Raw genomic sequence first — 18,049 nt, forward strand, 5'->3', positions numbered from 1 at the left:
GAACACCAGCTCTATAGCTCAGGCTCAGTAGTTGTGGTGCATAGGCTTAGTTGCTCAGAGGCATGTGGAATCTTCCAGAATCAGGGATCAAACCAGTGTCTCCTGCATTGGCAGGCAGAGTCTTTAACACTGAGCCAACAGGGAAGCCCTGTACAGTTTTTAAAATTTTAGAAAAGTCTTCTCAGTCTTTTGAGTCAAGTGACCATTTTTTCCCCAAAAATCTTCATTGATTTTTACCAGTTTTAGTCACTGTAAGTGAAAGTCGTGTCCAACTCTTTGTGACCCATGGACTAGTCCATGGGATTCTTCAGACCAGAACACTGGAGTGGGTAGCCTTTCCCTTCTCCAGGGGAATCTTCCCAGCCCAGGGATCGAACCCAGATCTCCTGCATTGCAGGTGGATTCTTTACCAGCTGAGCCACCAGGGAAGCCCAAGAATACTGGAGTGGGTAGCCTATCCCTTCTCCAGCAGATCTTCCCGACTCAGGGATCAAGCCCAGGTCTCCTGCATTGTAGGCAGATTCTCTACCAGCTGAGCTATCAGGGAGGCATCTGAGGGCTTCCCTGGTGACTCAGATGGTAAAGTGTCTGCCTGCAAATGTGGGCAACCCGGGTTCAATCCCTGGGTCAGGAAGATTCCCTGGAGAAGGAAATGGCAACCCACTCCAGTATTCTTGCCTGGAAAATTCCATGGACAGAGGAGCCTGGTGGGCTACAGTCCATGGGGTCGCAAAGAGTCGGACATGACTGAGCAACTTCTCTTTCTGTCACTGTATGAAAAAAATCAATCAGAAATATTTTAAGTAAAAGAGAAATCTTCAAATCTTAGAAATTAGAGATAAACACTATTACCAGTTTCACATATTTCATCCTTCTAATCTTCAGAAAATTTTAAAATTATATTATACACATATACCTTTTGTAACGTGTTCTTTTTATCAATAGATTTTGCCTTATGTCAATACATAGAAAATTATCCTGTTTCTAAACCATATCAAATTTCTAAAATTTTATTATTAAAAACAATCTATGATAATATTGTAAATCAACTATACTTCAGTTTTTAAAATCCTTTGAATTACCTTTAAAAATATTTGTGATGAACAATCTTTCTCTCCTTGCAACATTCGTATTTAAACATTTAGTAAATAATTAAAGTACAATTGCTGGTTCAAATATTCACCCTCTTCACCCCCCAAAAAAAACTTGGTATTTCAAAATGTTACTCCAGAAAAGCTCTACTACTTACACTTTCAGGAACAGTACATGGAATGGTGGCTTGTCTGTTTCCTACTAATCATTTTGTAAGTACCTACTGCTTTCTCTGCTGTGCAGATCTGCATGGATTCTCCTTGAGTTTGGTAACCTTACACTATTATAGGCAGTTATCCTCTTCTACTTCTTTTATAGTTGGTGTTGTTCAGTCGCTAAATCATGTCTCTTTGCAACCCCAAGAACTGCTACACGCCAGGCTTCCCTGTCCTCCACTATCTCCCAGAGTTTGCTGAAATTCATGTCCACTGAGTCAGTGATGCCATCTAACCATCTCATCCTCTGCTGCCCCTTCTCCTTTTGTCCTCAATCTTTCCCAGCATCTTGGTCTTTTCCAATGAGTCAGCTCTTGGCATCAGGTGGCCAAAGTATTGGAACTTTAGCTTCTGCATCAGTCCTTGCAATGAATATTCAGGGTTGATTTTCTTTAGGATTGACTGGTTTGATCTCCTTGCAGTCCAAGGGACTCTCAAGAGTCCTTTCCAGCACCACAATTAGAAAGCATCAATTCTTTAGCACACAACCCTATTTATAGTCCAACTCTCACATCTATACATGACTATTGGAAAAACTGCTCATTCTTTAGCACGTTTTATAAATTTCTAGCTTAAAATAATATTTCTGCCATTGAAACATATGTTTGAGTTATATCACTTTTCTTGTCCATGATTTTGTTAATTTGAATTTTCCTTTTATTAACTGAGCTATTAGTTTCAAAATTCTTTCCAAGCCATACTGTTTGGCATCAATTATATAGAGGCAAAAAAATAGAATTGATAGGCAAACCAATATAGTTCTTTAAAAATTAAAGTTCATTTTTCAAATCCCTAATTTTATATAAAATATGGCAAAATGTTAAGGTGTGGCTGAACTGAAACAGATACTTTGTTTTTATCATCTTTAGCAGAGAATTCATCATTAATTTCTTAACATTTTTAATGAATGCCTTATTTATTAATTTCTGGCTGTCTGGGTCTTGATGCTGCACTCGGGCTTCCTCTAGTTGCGGCGAGCACGGGCCCCTCTCCTGTTCCGCTGCGCGGGTCTCTCCCTGCGGAGGCTTCTCTTGGTGCGGAGCGCACGCTGCGGCGCTTGGCCTCGGTCGCCGTGATGCGCAGGCTTAGTTGCCCCGAAGCATCCGGCATGGGCCAGGGGTCAAACTCGAGCCCCTGCGCTGGCAGGTGGACTCTTTAACCACTGGACAACCAGGGATGCCCCTATGAATATTTTAAGAAATTATTTAAGAGCAAAGAGGTTTTCTTCTAAATACTTCGTATCTGATAAGTACCTTATATTTTGTTGTGTTCTTGTTTAGAAAGCTGGTATTTTCATGGCTTTATGACTTGGGTTTTATTTAAGAGACTATATGTGTACATACCCATGCACACACATTACACATACATATATGAATGTATTTATTTCAAAAGACACTGCACTAAAAACATATTTAAATTTTTGTTTTGTCACCGTCTAGAATATCAAGTGGGGCTTCCCCGGTGACTCAGTGGTAACGAATCTGCCTGCAACGTAGGAGCCGCTGGTCCGATCCCCGAGTCGGGAATATTCCCTGGAAGAGGACACGGCAACTCACTTTGCTATTCTTGCCTGGAGAATCCCACGGTCAGAGAAGCCTGGCAGGCTACAGTCCCTAGGATTGCATAGAGTCGGACACAACTGAAGTGACTCAACACACAAGAATATCATATATAGAAATAAAATCTTGAGATATTAACTGTATCTTTGTACTGTAATACAAGATCACATTCCATGAATCTCACAACTACACTTGCAGAGAGTGTATTCCCCATATTCTACCAGTAAGATCTTTTCACATGAAAGTCTACCATGAGTTTTCCAGTTCTGTAATTTCTTTAGCTTTTTCAGTATGAGGAGAGTAACGTATTAACTTTTCACATATACTGTCCTATCGTGATTCCTTTTTACCTTTCACTCTGCCAGATTCAAGCGGGTTGGGTGGCTCTGTGATATGGCCCATCCAGGCACTGGAAACAATGTGTACTAAGGAAACGAGGTGCCAGGCCACACAATGGGGGTAACTAAGCGGTTTGGTGGGGCTAGAGGATAAAGTGTAAAGGAAGGAGGGGAGATGGCCAAGAGAACGAGGAGAAAAAGGAGGTCAAGGCCTCAGGAAGATCAAAGAACAGTTGCCTTAGGAGGAAAACAGGCCTTGTAAAGTCTTGATTTAAGAGGATGCGCTTGGGAACCTAAACTGGCTCTATTCACATAGCAGCTGTGGGACCTTGAACAAGTCACCCAACCTTTCTGAGCCTCAGATTCCTCATCTACACATGCGTGCTAAGTGATTTCAGTTGTGTCTGACTCTTTGCAACCCTATGGACTGTAGCCTGCCAGGCTCCTCTGTCCATGGGATTCTCCAGGCAAGGATACTGGAGTGGATTGCCATGCCTTCCTCCAGGGGATCTTCTTGACTTAGGGATTGAACCTGTGTCTCTTACGTCTCCTGCATTGGCAGGCGGGTTCTTTACCACTAGTGCCACCTGGAAAATTCTCACCTGTAAGGTGAAAAATAATCATAGGGTGGTCATGAGGATTAAATGAAATGTACTCCCTATAAAGCAGTTAGCATAATGTCCATAGTAGCTGATCAATAAAAATGTTATTTTTGTTAAGGAAGTTGGAAAGCTTGGAGGTGGTCTAAGGTTTAAGATTTCAGATGCAGAATTATTCTTTTTCTTTTTTGACCACATTGTATGGCATGTGGGATCTTCGCTCTCTGACCAGGGGTCAAACCCACGCCCCGTGCAGTGGAAGCAAAGGGTCTTAACCACAGGACTGCCAGGGAAGTCCCCAGAATTATTTTTAAGTATAAGTAATTGTTTCCTACACAGAAGTGTTTCCTAATTTCATTTCTTAAGGAAATTTCCATATTATTACATCACTTGTCCATTATACATGTGTTCACACTGTATTTTAATTATTTGCTTCCCTAATGTAAATCAGGGACTCTGAAAGCTGGGGTGGGGCTCATTTTGGTTATGTTCTTAGTGCACCAGGCATTCCCTCAGCCCATAGCACTTGTTGAGTTGACTTTGGAAGTCATTCCCACAGAGGCAGATGACTGAGGTAAAGGAGAAAGATCTCCAGGAGGGAACTTTGGGTCAGGAACTACATACTTTGCTAGAGACTAGCAGTCTACAGATTTGATTTCTGTTATCATTAACTGTGCACTTACAAGTCTCACAGAAACATATTTTCACAATGTTGCCATCTGTTGTGTTCATTTACTTGGCTTCTTGCTGCCTGTTTGTAAAATTGATAATAAGCACAGTGGTGATTTATTAAAAATTTAAAAAGAGCAAACCTGTGCTGCCTTATTGTTTACACAGGCAGAGATAGCTGCCCCCTATGAAGTTAGACCTTCCCAACTGGGGAAGGGGTAATAGAAAAAGCAACCAATTAGAAGTAACAGCTGGGTTCCCAAGGTGCCTTTGCTGCTTACTACCTGTGTGAATTGAAGGAATCAGTGAACCTACCCAAATCTCACTTGTCTCACTGCAAAATGAAAATAATACTTGTCCTACCCTTTTTCTTTTTAACAGATTTGAGTGCTTGGGAAGATTGAGGGCAGGAGGAGAAGGGGATGACAGAGGATGGGATGGTTGGACGGAGAAGGGGATGACAGAGGATGGGATGGTTGGACGGCATCACCGACTCAATGGATATGGGTTTGGGTGAACTCTGGGAGTTGGTGATGGACAGGGAGGTCTGGTGTGCTGCAGTCCATGGGGTCCCAAAGAGTTGGACACGACTGAGCGACTGAACAACAAAAAACATGGAATATTGCATGTGAAATCCTTGAATACTGCATACGTGCATAGTCGCTCAGTTGTGTCTGACTTTGCGACCCCGTGGCCCACCAGCCTCCGCTGTCCATCCGATTTTCCAGGCACGAATGCTGGAGTGGATTGCCATTTTCTCCTCCAGGGGTTCTTCCCCACCCAGGGATCGAACCATCTCTCCCACAGTCTCCTGCATTGCAGGCAGATTCTTCTACTGATGAGCCGCTGGGAAGCTCCTGAATATCGCATAGTTCTCTTTTATTTAAATGCAAGACAGTGTTATCACACATTCACTAGGGCCTGGTTTTTAAGCTCTTTCTAAAATGGTGCTACTAATAATGCTGTGAAAATGCTTCAGCTCAACATTGGACGCTGCTGGCTGCCATATCTAGTGCGGCACAATATCCGGCAAAAAGTGAATGTTTGATAAATACTTATTGAATGAAAGACAGAAGGAGTGAAGCTGGGCAAGTAGGTACAAAGAGTAGGTTTCTGGCTTTAAACTGCATGAAAGCAGGCAGAGTAGCTGTGTGAATGAAGCAGACCAATCCCCTTAGGTTTTTTTTTTTTTTTTTCCTGCATCGCTCTGCTTGGGTGATCTTTGCTCCCTGACCAGGGATTGAACCCCGCCCTCAGCAGAGAAAGTGCAGAGTCCTAACCACTGGACCACCAGGGAATTCCCACCTTAGGCTTTTTAGGCAGGATTTCCAGAGTGAGCAGAGCTCGTTGTGGCAGGCAACGATGAAACTATTTCCTTTCTCTGTTTTGTTCCTATTGGAGCTGTCTCCTCTGTGCCTTTGACTAATCTAAGGAGGTAGGAACAGGCATAAAGGAGAGGGGCTGAATTAGCATTTTTTTTTCCTGAAAATATTGTTAGTCAGTGAAACACCGTCAGTTAACAATATGTAACAACAATTAAGAATGGAACAGTACCGCCCTTACCACCCATATCCAGACTGCCGTCTCTCCTGTGTCTCCCAGCCTAGGGAAATGCTAACTGCTCCAACCTTGTGCTTTCCCTTCCTCATACCTCTGCTCTGACACCAATAATCTTTCCTTCCAACTGCCTGCTCAAGTCTTAACACTTCTTTTCAAAGATTTCAAGGAATTACTTACTGGATCAAGTATTTATTGTGTTCACTGACTATGTACAATGCGTAAGGGAGAAGGGAGTCCACAGTCTAATTCTAGTAGAGGAAGAAATACATATGGACACATTGTTTTAATGCTGTATGATAAGAACTTCTTATACAACAGTTTTATTGACATACAATTCACACACCATAAAATTCATGCTTTCACAGGGTACAGGCCAGTGGTTTTCAGTGTAGCACCAAGTTGCGAAGTGAACATCACAATCTAAAGTTAGAACATTTTGTTACCCCCCAAAGAAACTCCCTGTCTATTAGCAGAAATCCCAGGTTCCCCTCTCCCTCCCAGCTCCTGGCAACTGCTAAACCACCACTTTCTGTGTCTATGGATTTGTCTGTTCTGGCCATTTCATGCAAATGGAAATATACACTATATGGCCTTTTGTGACTGGCTTCTTTTACTTACTGTAATGTTTTCAAGTTTCACCCAGGTTTACAAGCATGTATCAGTACTTCATTCTTCTTTATAGCTGAATAATACTCCATAGCATAAATATACCGTATTTCTTTCAGTTAGGTCTATGATCCATTTTGAGTTAGCTTTGGGTACAATATAATGCAAGAGTCTAACTTCATTCTTTTGCATATGGCCATCCCATTGTCTTAGAACCACTTTTGAAAAGACTATCTTTTCCCTATTAAGTGGTCTTGACACTCTTGTAGAAGATCAATTAACTATAAGAGCTTTTTAAAAAAATTTATTGAGGTATAGTTCATTTATAATGTGTTAAATTCTACTGTACAGTTTTTTCAGCAGTGATTTAGTTATACATATTTATACATTCTTTTTCATATTCTTTTCCATTATGGTTTATCACAGGATATTGAATATAGTTGGATCTTGTCTACCCATTCTCTATATAATAGTTGCATCTGCTAATCCCAAGCTCTCAATCCTTTCCTCCCCCACACCCCTCCCCCTCGTCAACCACAAATCTGTTCTCTATGTAAGTCTGTTTCTGTTTCATAAATAAAAATTTCATTTGTGTCATATTTTAGATTCCACATATAGGTGTTATTATATATTTGTCTTTTTCTGTCTGGTTTATTTCACTTAGTATGATAATCTCTAGGTCATTTGCTATTGCAAATGGCATTATATCATTCTTTTTTATGGCTGAGTAGTATTCCATTGTATACATGTACCACATCTTCTTTATCCATTCATCTGTAGATGGACACCTAGGTTGTTTCCATGTCAGGACTATTGTAAATAATGCTGCCATAAACATAAGGGTGAATGCATCATCCCAAATTATCATTTTCTCCAGCTATCTGCCCAAGTAGTGGGATTGCAGAATCATGTGGCAACTGAGTTTCTTTTTTGATTCTCAATTGTATTCTATTGATCTATATGTCTATCCATATACTACATTGTCTTGGTTACTATAGCTTAGTAGTAAGTTTTGAAATTAGGAAGTGAGAATACTCAAATTATTTTCTTCTTTTTCAAAATTCTTTTAACTATTCTGGTTCCTTCAGCCTTTAACATGAATTATAGGATCAGCCTGTCACTTTCTGCAAAAAAAAAAAGGCCACTGGGATTTTGATTGGGATTTAATCCATATATCAATTTGAGAAGTTCTATCATCTTAACAACATTAAGTCTTCCAGTCTATAAACATGGGATGATTTACTGTTTAGGTCTTTTTTAGTTTCTTCCAACAATGCTTTATAGTTTCCAGTGTACTCATCTTACGCTTTTGTTAAGCTCATTTCTAATTATTTTATTCCTTGTGATGAGACTGTGAATAAAACTGCTTTTTAATTTCATTTTTGGGCCATTCATTGCTACTGTGTAAAAACACAATTGACTATTTTAGTATATGTTCTGCTGAAGTGGGCACTACAATTGACTTTTGTATATTAATCTTGTACCCTGTAACCTTGACAGTTTTTTAATTCAATATTTTTGCATGTGGCTTCCTTTTGATTTTCTATTACAATATCATGTCATCTATGAATTGTTTTATTTCTTCTTTTCCTATCTGGATGTCTTTTATTTTCTTTTCTAACTACTTGGGCTAGAACTTTCCAGTATAATGTTGAATAGAAATGGCAAGAGCAGAGATTCCAGTCTCGTTCCTAATGTTAGGGAGAAAGAATCCTGTTTTTCACCATTAAGTGTGAGGTTAGCTGTGGGTTTTTCATAGATGCTCTTTATCAAGTTGAGGAAGTTTCCTTCTGTTCCTAGTTTGTTGAGTGTTTTTATCATAAAAGGTGCTTCCCTGGTGGCTCAGACAGTAAAGAATCTGCCTGTGATGTGGGAGACCCAGGTTTGATCCCTGAGTCGGGAAGATCCCTTGAAGAAGGAAATGGCTACCCACTCAAGTATTCTTGCCTGGAGAATTCCATGGACAGAGGAGCCTGGTGGTCATAAAAGGGTGTTGGTGGTGGTTTAGTCGCTAAGTCGTGTCCAACTCTAGCGACCCTATGGAGTAGCCTGCCAGGCTCCTCTGTCCATGGGATTCTCCAGGCAAGGATACTGGAGTGGGTTGCCATTTCCTTCTCCAGGGGATCTTCCTGACCTAGGAATCAAACCCAGGTCTCCTGCATTGCAGACAGATTCTTTACCAACTGAGCTATGAGGGAAACCCTAGTAAAGTGAAAGCCGCTCAGTTGTGTCCAATTCTTTGTGATCCCATGGACTATGCAGTGCATGAAATTCTCCAGGCCAGAATACTGGAGTGGTTAGCCTTTTCTTTCTCCAAAGGGTTTCCCTGGCAGCTCAGCTGGTAAAGAACTGGCCTGCAATGCAGGAGACCTGGGTTTGATCCCTGGGTTGGGAAGACCCCCTGGAGAAGGGAAAAGGGTGTTGGATTCTTTCAAATGCTTTTCCTATGGTAATTGTGATGATCATATGGTTCTCACCCTTTATTCTATTAACATGGTGACTTACACTGACTTTTATATATTGAGGCAACCTTACATTCCTGGGATAAATTCCACTTGATCATAGTGTATAGCTGCTTAAAATGTTGCTGGATTCAATTTGCTTTATTTTCTATATTCATAAGAGATACTGGTCTGTAGCCTTGTTTTCTTGTGATATCTTTGTCTGATTTTGGTATTAGGGTAATACTGGTATTACCAGTCAGAAAGTATTCCTTTCCATTTTTGGGCGAGTTTGTGAAGGATTAGTGTCTTCTTTAAATGTTTGGTAGAACCACCTGTGAACCATCTGGGTGGATGAGTTCTTAAATACTAAATGATAGGAAGTTTGGAGAGTTTCAGGAGGCTGGAGGAGCAAGTGACCAACTCTGACTAGAAGAATGGAAGCTGGAAAAGGGGGAAATAATAAAGAGTTTTTTTTATATAGTTGATATGTTAGGGGTAAGGAGAATGAGAGGAAAAGGGGATGGAAAGACAAGCTGGAGACCATGAAGCAGGACACAGAACGTGTGATCCAGACCCCCACCAGACATAACCTGCTTCTTCTTCTATCTGGTTGATGTTGCCATTGTTTTGAGGGCAGGGGATGTAGGGAGGTTAGCTGAGGGCTTTTTACAAAAGAATAGAGCCACTGAGCAAATGATGGTGGAAATTTAGCAAGCAGACTGTCCATAAAGATCACACTTCAAGGAGAAGAAAGAAGTTGAAACCTGAGTGCTCAGTAAGGAAGATGGAGAGCTGATCGAACAGGAAGCCCAAGTTGGAGGGTGGAACAAGGTGAGGATAGAAAACAGGTGAGCCGCACCGGTGACCGAGGGGTTCAGAGGAGTGTTCCTGTACACACCATCTGCCCCAGCATCCTGGGGCTTTCTCTGGGCCAGGGCCATGCTCTCACAGAGTCCACACCTCACCAAGCTCTTTGAACTTTGCCTCTTTTATCAGATTTCAATCTCCTTAACAGCAGAGATCATGTCCTGTGTGTCCGTCATCTACACAGAGATTCATTAAACTCAAAAGAATGCACCCAGGGACTTCCCTGGCAGTCCAGGGGTTAAGACTCCACACTTTCAACGCAAGGAGCACAGATTCGACCCTGTTCGGGGAACTAAGATTCCACGTGTTGTATAGTACAGCCAAAAACAGAATTCATCCATTAAAATTTCTTTGAATATATATATATGTATATATATATATATATATTTTTTTTTTAAAGGCTCACCAAAGGTCCACCTCCTATTCTGATTCTTGTTTCTTTTCAAAATGAACCATTTCAAGTCCACCTCCCACCTTCTGCCCCACCACCAAAACCCTTCTAAATCCTCAGTGTGTGAGGCACTAGCTCCAGACTCAGACTCCATGGAAGCAAGAAGCAGTGTGTCAGCCTCAGAGGTGGGCTCCCGAGTGATAGTTCCATTCCCTAAGCTGCAACAAAGAGCTCTCCACCAAAAATGCCTTTTCCCTACCAAAAGGGATAACCTTAACCCAAACCAGCTACACAGACATCTCCAAATTCCATCTAGAAACCCTATCATAGTCACAGAGGGAGCCCACTGTCTGTGTAGCCATGGACACAACAGGGAAAGAGCACTGGGTTGGAAGCCAGGAGACCTGAGCTCCTAGTTCAGTCCCTGCTGCTAATTAGCTGTGTCACCTTGGTTGGGTGGGTCACTTAACTTCGTTGGCTGCTTGTGAAACAAGGAAGTTGGAATATAATTTACAAGTCTCTTTCAAGTATGAAAGCAGTAAGCTTTGATGACACACTTGGTACTTTCACTACCATGCTACTGATAACTGTTCCAGAATGTTACTTCTAATAATTCTCAAGTATAATTTATAATCCATGGTTCTCTTGTAAACGAGTGGAGGTATCAAATGCAGATTATTTTATACAATTTAAGGCATGATATTGGGCTTCCTAGTGGCTCAGCTGGTAAAGAATCCGCCTGCCAGGCAGGAGACCTGGGTTCAATCCCTAGGTTGGGAAGATCCCGAAGAAGGGAAAGGCTACCCACTCCAGTATTCTGGCCTGGAGAATTCCACGGACTGTATAGTCCATGGGGTCGCAGAGTTGGATACAACTGAGCGACCTTCACAAGGTGTGTTATTACTAAACTGTTAAATCCGTTTACTGTAGCTTTGCTTTGGGGGCTTGTTACTGCTCGTTTGTATGTGGTGGAGCTCAGCTCTCGTAGGGAGATAGGTTTGCCTTTGTGATAGTTTGCCTTTTATTTTTGAGAAATATTTCTAAAGCACAAAAGTGGTTCATGTTCAGTATAGTACAGCAGCTAAACACACAGTTTCTGGAGTCAGAATCCTCAGTTATAATTCCCAACTCCATCAGTACCATCTGTCATTTTCACCAAGTTATTCTTTACCTCCCGTTTCCTCAGTTGTAAAGCAGGGGTAAAAAAAAAACAGAACAGTACTTTTAACTACCTGTGAGAAAAAATGAGATTATGCTCCTAATGGTGGTTGGAAATGTTGATTCAATAAGTAAAAGCTATTTTATTGTCATTTATATATGTAAAGAGAAACACCTTTTTGCTCTCTCTCCATCAACTTACAAGGAGTAGATCCAATGACTTTTTTGTGTTGCTCTCCAGAATGATGAGCTGATTAAAATACTATTTGCAGAAATGAATTCCAATTAAAATCAGATATTTTCCCTACCAGCTAAAAAGGGACACCAGTTTGGACGAGAAAGGGAGGTCCTGTTATTGGCAGCAGTTCTATTTCAGAAGCATTTATTCTTCCCTCTCAGGCCAGCAAAAGTGATAGGTACCCTCACCAGATTTCTTTCCTAAGTTTTAAGCATGAACAAGTTCCACTGGTTGTTATATGCATACAAAGAGAATTTAACAATGGGAATGAACAGTGACCAATAATTGAGAATCTAGAATTTTAATAAAAGCTGTTGTCTACTTGAAATAAATAATACAGGACAGCATTTTAAGTGTACAGTGTATCGTAGTAACCACTAAGAGCTGTATCTGAGAAGCATCAGAGATGGAGTTCAGATTTTATAGAGAGTATATACTTTATTCCACAGCTCCAGTTCAACTTGAGAAGGGGAGCAACACGATCAAAGTTGGCTTTTACACTTTAAAATAATGGTGTTTAGAATTACATATTTACAAATGAGATGGTAACTACAAAAACAGAAAAAGGTTGAAAGCGGGCTGCCTCTTGGAAGCAGGAATCAGAGTTCAGGGGTGTTATGTTCTTTATTATAAGCCATGTACAACCACTAGATTTACAAAATGATATATTTATATTACTTTGATTTAAATAAATATATATTAATTTTTAAAATAAGTGAGTTTTAGGAAAATCAATTTGTTGGTAATTTTCAGAAGGGGTCAAGGTACTGGCTCCAAAACCGTAGCATGTAATTTTTTTCCAATGTGAAGTTGAATGAGATAGAAAAGGATAATGTGGTCAATTTTTCATAAAGCTGATTCATACAACTAATATGAAGATGGTCCTTTATTCTGAGATTAGCCTTTCTTTTATGAAATAAAGGAGACAGTAAATGATAACTGGTTTCGTTTTAAAAGATCTTTTGGGAATTCCCTGACAGTCCATTTGCGCTTTCACTGCTGTGGGCCCAGGTTCAATTCCTGGTTGGGGAGCTAAGATCTCACAAATCCTTAGCAAAATTAAAAACTGAAATGCTTTCTATGTCACCCTTCCCTCCATTTTGACTTAATTGGTCTGCGAAATTCAGTATTTCTAGAAACCACTGAATGTGTGGGAAAGCTTAGAGCACACAGTGGACAGGTTGCAGCCATTAGAAAGATTCCCCAGTTTTGGCCCAGAAAGGTCACCTGAGTAATGCAGACGGAGTGACCAAGGAGGCTTCAAGGGACTTGATGAAAATGCGGACAGGGCTGGGGGGTGAAGGCCTTGCCTTCAGCTCCAGCACCTTCAGTCTTCATTTCCATCGCCAGCACCTCCCATCACAGGCTCTGCACACCATGCTGCTGAGACATCTCGTTCCCTCTTCCTTACCTGCTCCTACCTCTGCTTATTTCACTTCTCTTTCTGGATTTTGATTCAAATACTGCTGCTCACTGGCCTCTTTTTGGTCTCCCTGGTAGTATTTATGTCCTCTTGTGCAATCCGAGAGCACTGTGTACCTTTAGGATTGAAAATCACTGTTGCAATGGTGCATTTGCTTTTGTGATTATTTGCATCCCACACTTAATAAGGGCAAGGACCATATTTGCATTTATTTCCTATATATTGTGTGTTTTTGGTGCCGAATACCTGTCTTGCCTGGTACACAGTCTGCTGCCAGTACATACTGTTTTAAATAGATGACTGAACACGTCCACCAGGACTGACACTTTGTATAGACTGTTAGAGTCATTTTGGAATCTCTAGGTGAGAATGCACTGACATGCAAATGAAAAGAGATACAGTCCTGTCATAAAATTATCACCATTGACTCCAAACGCAGTGTCCAGCAAGTAAACTATCTCAACAGCACTTTGAATACTTCAAACAGACACAAAATGGGCAACGATGATTTTGGCGTCTTTGGGTTACATTTTATTAGAGTAACAAAACTGGGTTTTTATCAACCCAATAGACGAGTAGGCGAAGTACAGGGAAAGCAGAGGAACTTAGGAAGTAAGAGTAACAAAACTTTTTTTCCTTCCTAAAAATCTTTATAAACACTCACTCCCATCAACCAACCATGACTTTAAACACAAGGTCTGCTGCTGTTCTTTCCTCTCTGACTGGCTTTGGGGAGATGCAGGGATGTACAGTCATCCCTTGGGTCTGTGGGTAACTGGTTCCATCCCCCACCTCCACATACCAAAATCTGAAGGTGCTGAAGTCCCTTACATAAAATGATGATAATATTTGTATATAATCTACAGCACATCCTCCCATTTAAACCGTCTTTGTTGTTGTTCAGTCGCTAAGTCAGAAATTATAGAATGTGTTAAGTAGGGCAGAAGTCAGTCTCTATTCCTTGTTGTTCGTTGTTAAGTCACTAAGTTGTGTCCAACCCTTTGCGATCCCAGGGACTGCATCATGCTAGGCTCCCCTGTCCTTCACTATCTGCTGGAGTTTGCTCCAATTCATGTCCACTCAGTCAGTGATGCTTTCTAACCATCTTATCCTCTGATGCCCCTTTCTCCTCCTGCCCTCAATCTTTCCCAGCATCAGGGTCTTTTCCAGGGAGCTGACTCTTCACATCAGGTGGCCAAAGTGTTGGAGCTTCAGCTTCAGCATCAGTCCTTCTAATGAATATTCAGGGTTGATTTCCTTTAGGATTGATTGGTTGGATCTCCTTGCAGTCCAAGGGACTCTAAGAGTCTTCTCCATTCTCAAGTACCACAGTTCCAAACCATCTTTAGACTACTTACAAAACTTAATACAATGTAAATGATATGTAAAATTCTGCACTTCTTGAATTTTTTTCCCTAATTTTTCAGTCCTCAGTCAATTGAATCTGCCTGCAGATGCATAATCACAGATATGGAGGTCTGACTGTACTCCTGAGCAAAGGACGTTGAGGCCTGGAGCGAGGAATTCCCTAACTGGCATCTTCTCCCTGGATGCCCAGTTTAAATGGATCAGTTCTGTGATCCCCAGTGAGTGATAGTTGCTCAGTCATGTCCAACTCTTTTCAACCCCATGGACTGTAGCCTGCCAGGCTCCTCTGTCCATGGAATTTTCCAGGCAAGAATACCAGAGTGGGTTGCCATTTCCTTGGTCTCCAAAGAGAAGTCATATCTTGCCCAGATCATGACACGTTTCCCCAGGTCAAGTTTTTCTGTATGTTTTCCTTCCACAGATAGTAAAATATTATTTAATATTTCACCCTGCAGAAATGGTGTCTTTAATCTAAGGTGAGAGCCTTTGTGGTTGTTGTCTAGACAGAAAAGTAAAAGTGTCAGTCACTCAATTGTGTCTGACTCTTTTGCAGCCCCATGAACTTCAGCCTGCCAGGCTCCTCTGTCCATGGAGTTCTCTAGGCAAGAAAACCTGAGTGGGTAGCCATTCCTTTCTCTAGGGGATCTTCCCAATGCACATGGGTCTCCTGCATTGCAGGCAGATTCTTTACTGTCTGAGCCACCAGGAAAGCCCCCTCCCCAAGGGGAGGTTCCAATTTTGTAGTAAACTTCTTGGTTCTCAAGTTTTTTTTTCTTTAAAGAAGACATTTCTTTACATATTTCCTCTCCCCAGAAAATCTATGAAATACACGTTATCATCATGCCCATTTATACAGGTGAGAAACTGAGTCCTGGTAAGGTTAAGGAACACACGCACAGCCACGAAGGTAGCACATGACAGGGCCAATTATTACACCTATACTTTTTACACACAGATCTATAATAATTGCCATAATAAAGGTTCAGACCAGTAATTTGTTTAAATGTGTAATGCACAGAGTAATTCATAGAAAATTATAATGTATTTCGTTATCCTGATCATCCTGACTATCCCCCTACCTTTTCACTTCAGAGAGACTGGATTTGTCTATAAAATGTGATCTCTTTTACAACTTTATCTGGTACAGATAACTAAGAAATATCAATGGTTTATAGTAGCCTCAGAACATAAGGTTTTTATAATACTTTGATTTGCTCTTCTAAAAACTGAAATATAATTCATATACCATAATATTAACTTTTAAAACTGCACAATTCCATAGTTTTTGGTATATTTACATGTTCGTGCAATTATCACCACTATCTAATTCGAGACCACTTTGATTCACTTTTGAAGGCTCTTTTCTTAGAGGCACAAGAGAACCACTGAATATGTGCAAGCGAAAACTCCAAGAAAGATCTCAAGACCTCACAGCAAGACTGGAGCCCGCAAATGCAATGCTGCTATGTAGTCTTAAAAAGGGAGCTGCATTGTAATAAGAAGATGAATCTAGGGAGTTCCCTGGGTTAGGATTCTGGGCTTTCACTGTCAGGCCTGGGTTCAATCCCTGGTCAGGGCACTGAGATCCCACAGCCGCAGGGGAAAAAAAAAAAGGAAAGACTATGACGTCTAAGTACTACTGTGTCAGTGGTCAGGCCATGGAGGACACATTTGTTTTCTGTCTAGTGCAAGAGCTGCTCTCTAAAAGAGGTAAGAGAGAGGTCCAAGGAGTGTGATGAAGGTAAAGAGCAGGAAAGTACGATTCATGATGAAACCTTTAAAAAGCTTGCAGTAATTTAGTCTAGTAAAGTTATTTAAGAAAACCTTAAAAGATATGAAAGGATTTTTATACAGAAAATGTGACCTTTTCTTTCTCCTTCTTTCACTAGGGCAAAGACAAAATGGATTCATTCTATAGTATGGAGGATTAGGTTAACATAGAAAGACAAGAGACAAACCCTTGTTAAACACCAAATGATGGCGGCAGCAAACAGTCCTCTGACCCTTAAAAAAATTTTTTTTTAATTAATTTATTTAAAAAAAAACTTTTTTTTTGGTTGCAAAGAATAGTATAATTTGTTCACTCAGATTCTACATTGACATTTTACAGTTTTTCTGTATCATTCTCTTTCTCTTCATGTATGTGTATATACATGTGTGTGTATATATATATATATATATTTGGTCAGAATCGTTTGAGAATAAATTATAGACAATGATTTCCCTTTATCACTAATTACTGGGTAGTTCCTAAAGCAAAGGCCATTGTCCTGTTGAATCACAGTAAGATTACAAAAAAGTTTGTAAATTAACAGTGATACAACACTATTATCTAATTTTCAGACCTTATTCAAATTTTTCCTTTGGTCCCAATAATGTCTTTTAGAGGGAAAAAAAATAAGTTTTTTTCTGGTATAGGATCCATATTGCATTGAGTTGTCATATCTTAATTCTGGAACAGTTCTTTAGAAAATAATTTTAAGGTCTTGAAAAATTTTAAGAATACAGGCCAGTTTGCTGCCTGTCCCTCAATTTGGGTCTCTGCTGCTTTTATCAAAGGTTCGCTTCCGTTTTGGGAGTTTTAGGCGTGTCCTGAATTAAGACCATAGGCAGAGGGAGCCTCTCTCTCTTCTCAGGGTTCCTTTCTCACAAGGACTATTCCTATTATATTCGAACCATTTGTAAATAGTGGGATGTACAATAAAACGTCTTTGTATTCAGAACTCATCGTTTTTGTATTACATAGTTTGCTCAGCATTCCTGTATTTCACGAGTTTAATTTTTTTTTTTACAATATCTTGATTTCAACAGATTTGTGAATAATCAGCATCTACTCTTTTAAAAAACACTTGAGACTTGAATTATCTATAAACTCCCCTTTTCATAATCTCACCGTTGCAGTCGTGAACTGTGCCGTGGCTCAGGAGACAAACAGCTGCAAAAACGGGTGGGTGTTGTTACTCGCTAAAATCTTTCAACAAATATTTGTGGAGTACTTCGTCGATGTCAAGCTCTGTTCCAAGCCCTCAGAATCAATTCTATAACAAAGTAAGACAAAAAAACTGCTGTGTAGTTGGACGAATTAAAATTCAGATTAAAAAGAATCGGACACTAGGAATCCGACTTCCTTAAAGAGGAAGCAGGCAAGGCTCTGAGAAAAGGGGTTAGCTCTGAGGTTCGATCCTAACGCGCCTAACGCCGCCGAACCCCAGGCAAACGCGCAGGTAATCAAGTTCTGCGTTTACCCAAAACGCACTCCTCAGATCCCGACACCAAAGGTCAGAAAGGAAGGGCGGGGCAGGACTGCCTGAGCAGTTGTAACACTTTTTCAGCAACAGTCTTCCGCCCGGTGTGTGCGTGGGGAGGAAAGGTTGTCCCCCCCCCCCGCACCAGCCGCCGCCGCGCCGGAGCCCCGCGCCCCGCAGGGCCGAGGGCCTGGGAACCGCGCGCGGAGGATGCCCCGCGGGCAGGCGGCTCGGGGGAACCGGCTCCTCCGGCGGCCTCGCCCACTGCAATGCAATC

At 40.9% G+C, this 18,049-nt stretch overlaps 1 protein-coding gene across 8 annotated transcripts in view; it reads right to left on the reverse strand.

Moving 5' to 3' along the window:
* Positions 1 to 17,953, reverse strand: part of VIRMA (vir like m6A methyltransferase associated) — a 149,950-nt gene extending 131,997 nt beyond the window's left edge. For 2 of the 8 annotated variants that reach the window (XM_081496951.1, XM_081496949.1), the window contains exon 1: positions 17,421 to 17,706. The gene's annotated coding sequence lies outside the window, so the exon portion shown is untranslated. Of the gene's footprint in view, positions 1 to 17,420 lie in introns of all 8 variants that reach the window. The other 6 variants (XM_081496957.1, XM_081496958.1, XM_081496960.1 and 3 more) reach the window with 4 other exon arrangements.
* Positions 17,954 to 18,049: the final 96 nt, after the last annotated feature.

The sequence above is a fragment of the Giraffa tippelskirchi genome, chromosome 6 (genome assembly GCF_054371585.1).
Source record: "Giraffa tippelskirchi isolate mGirTip1 chromosome 6, T2T-mGirTip1v1.2.pri, whole genome shotgun sequence".
Lineage (NCBI taxonomy): Eukaryota > Metazoa > Chordata > Mammalia > Artiodactyla > Giraffidae > Giraffa > Giraffa tippelskirchi.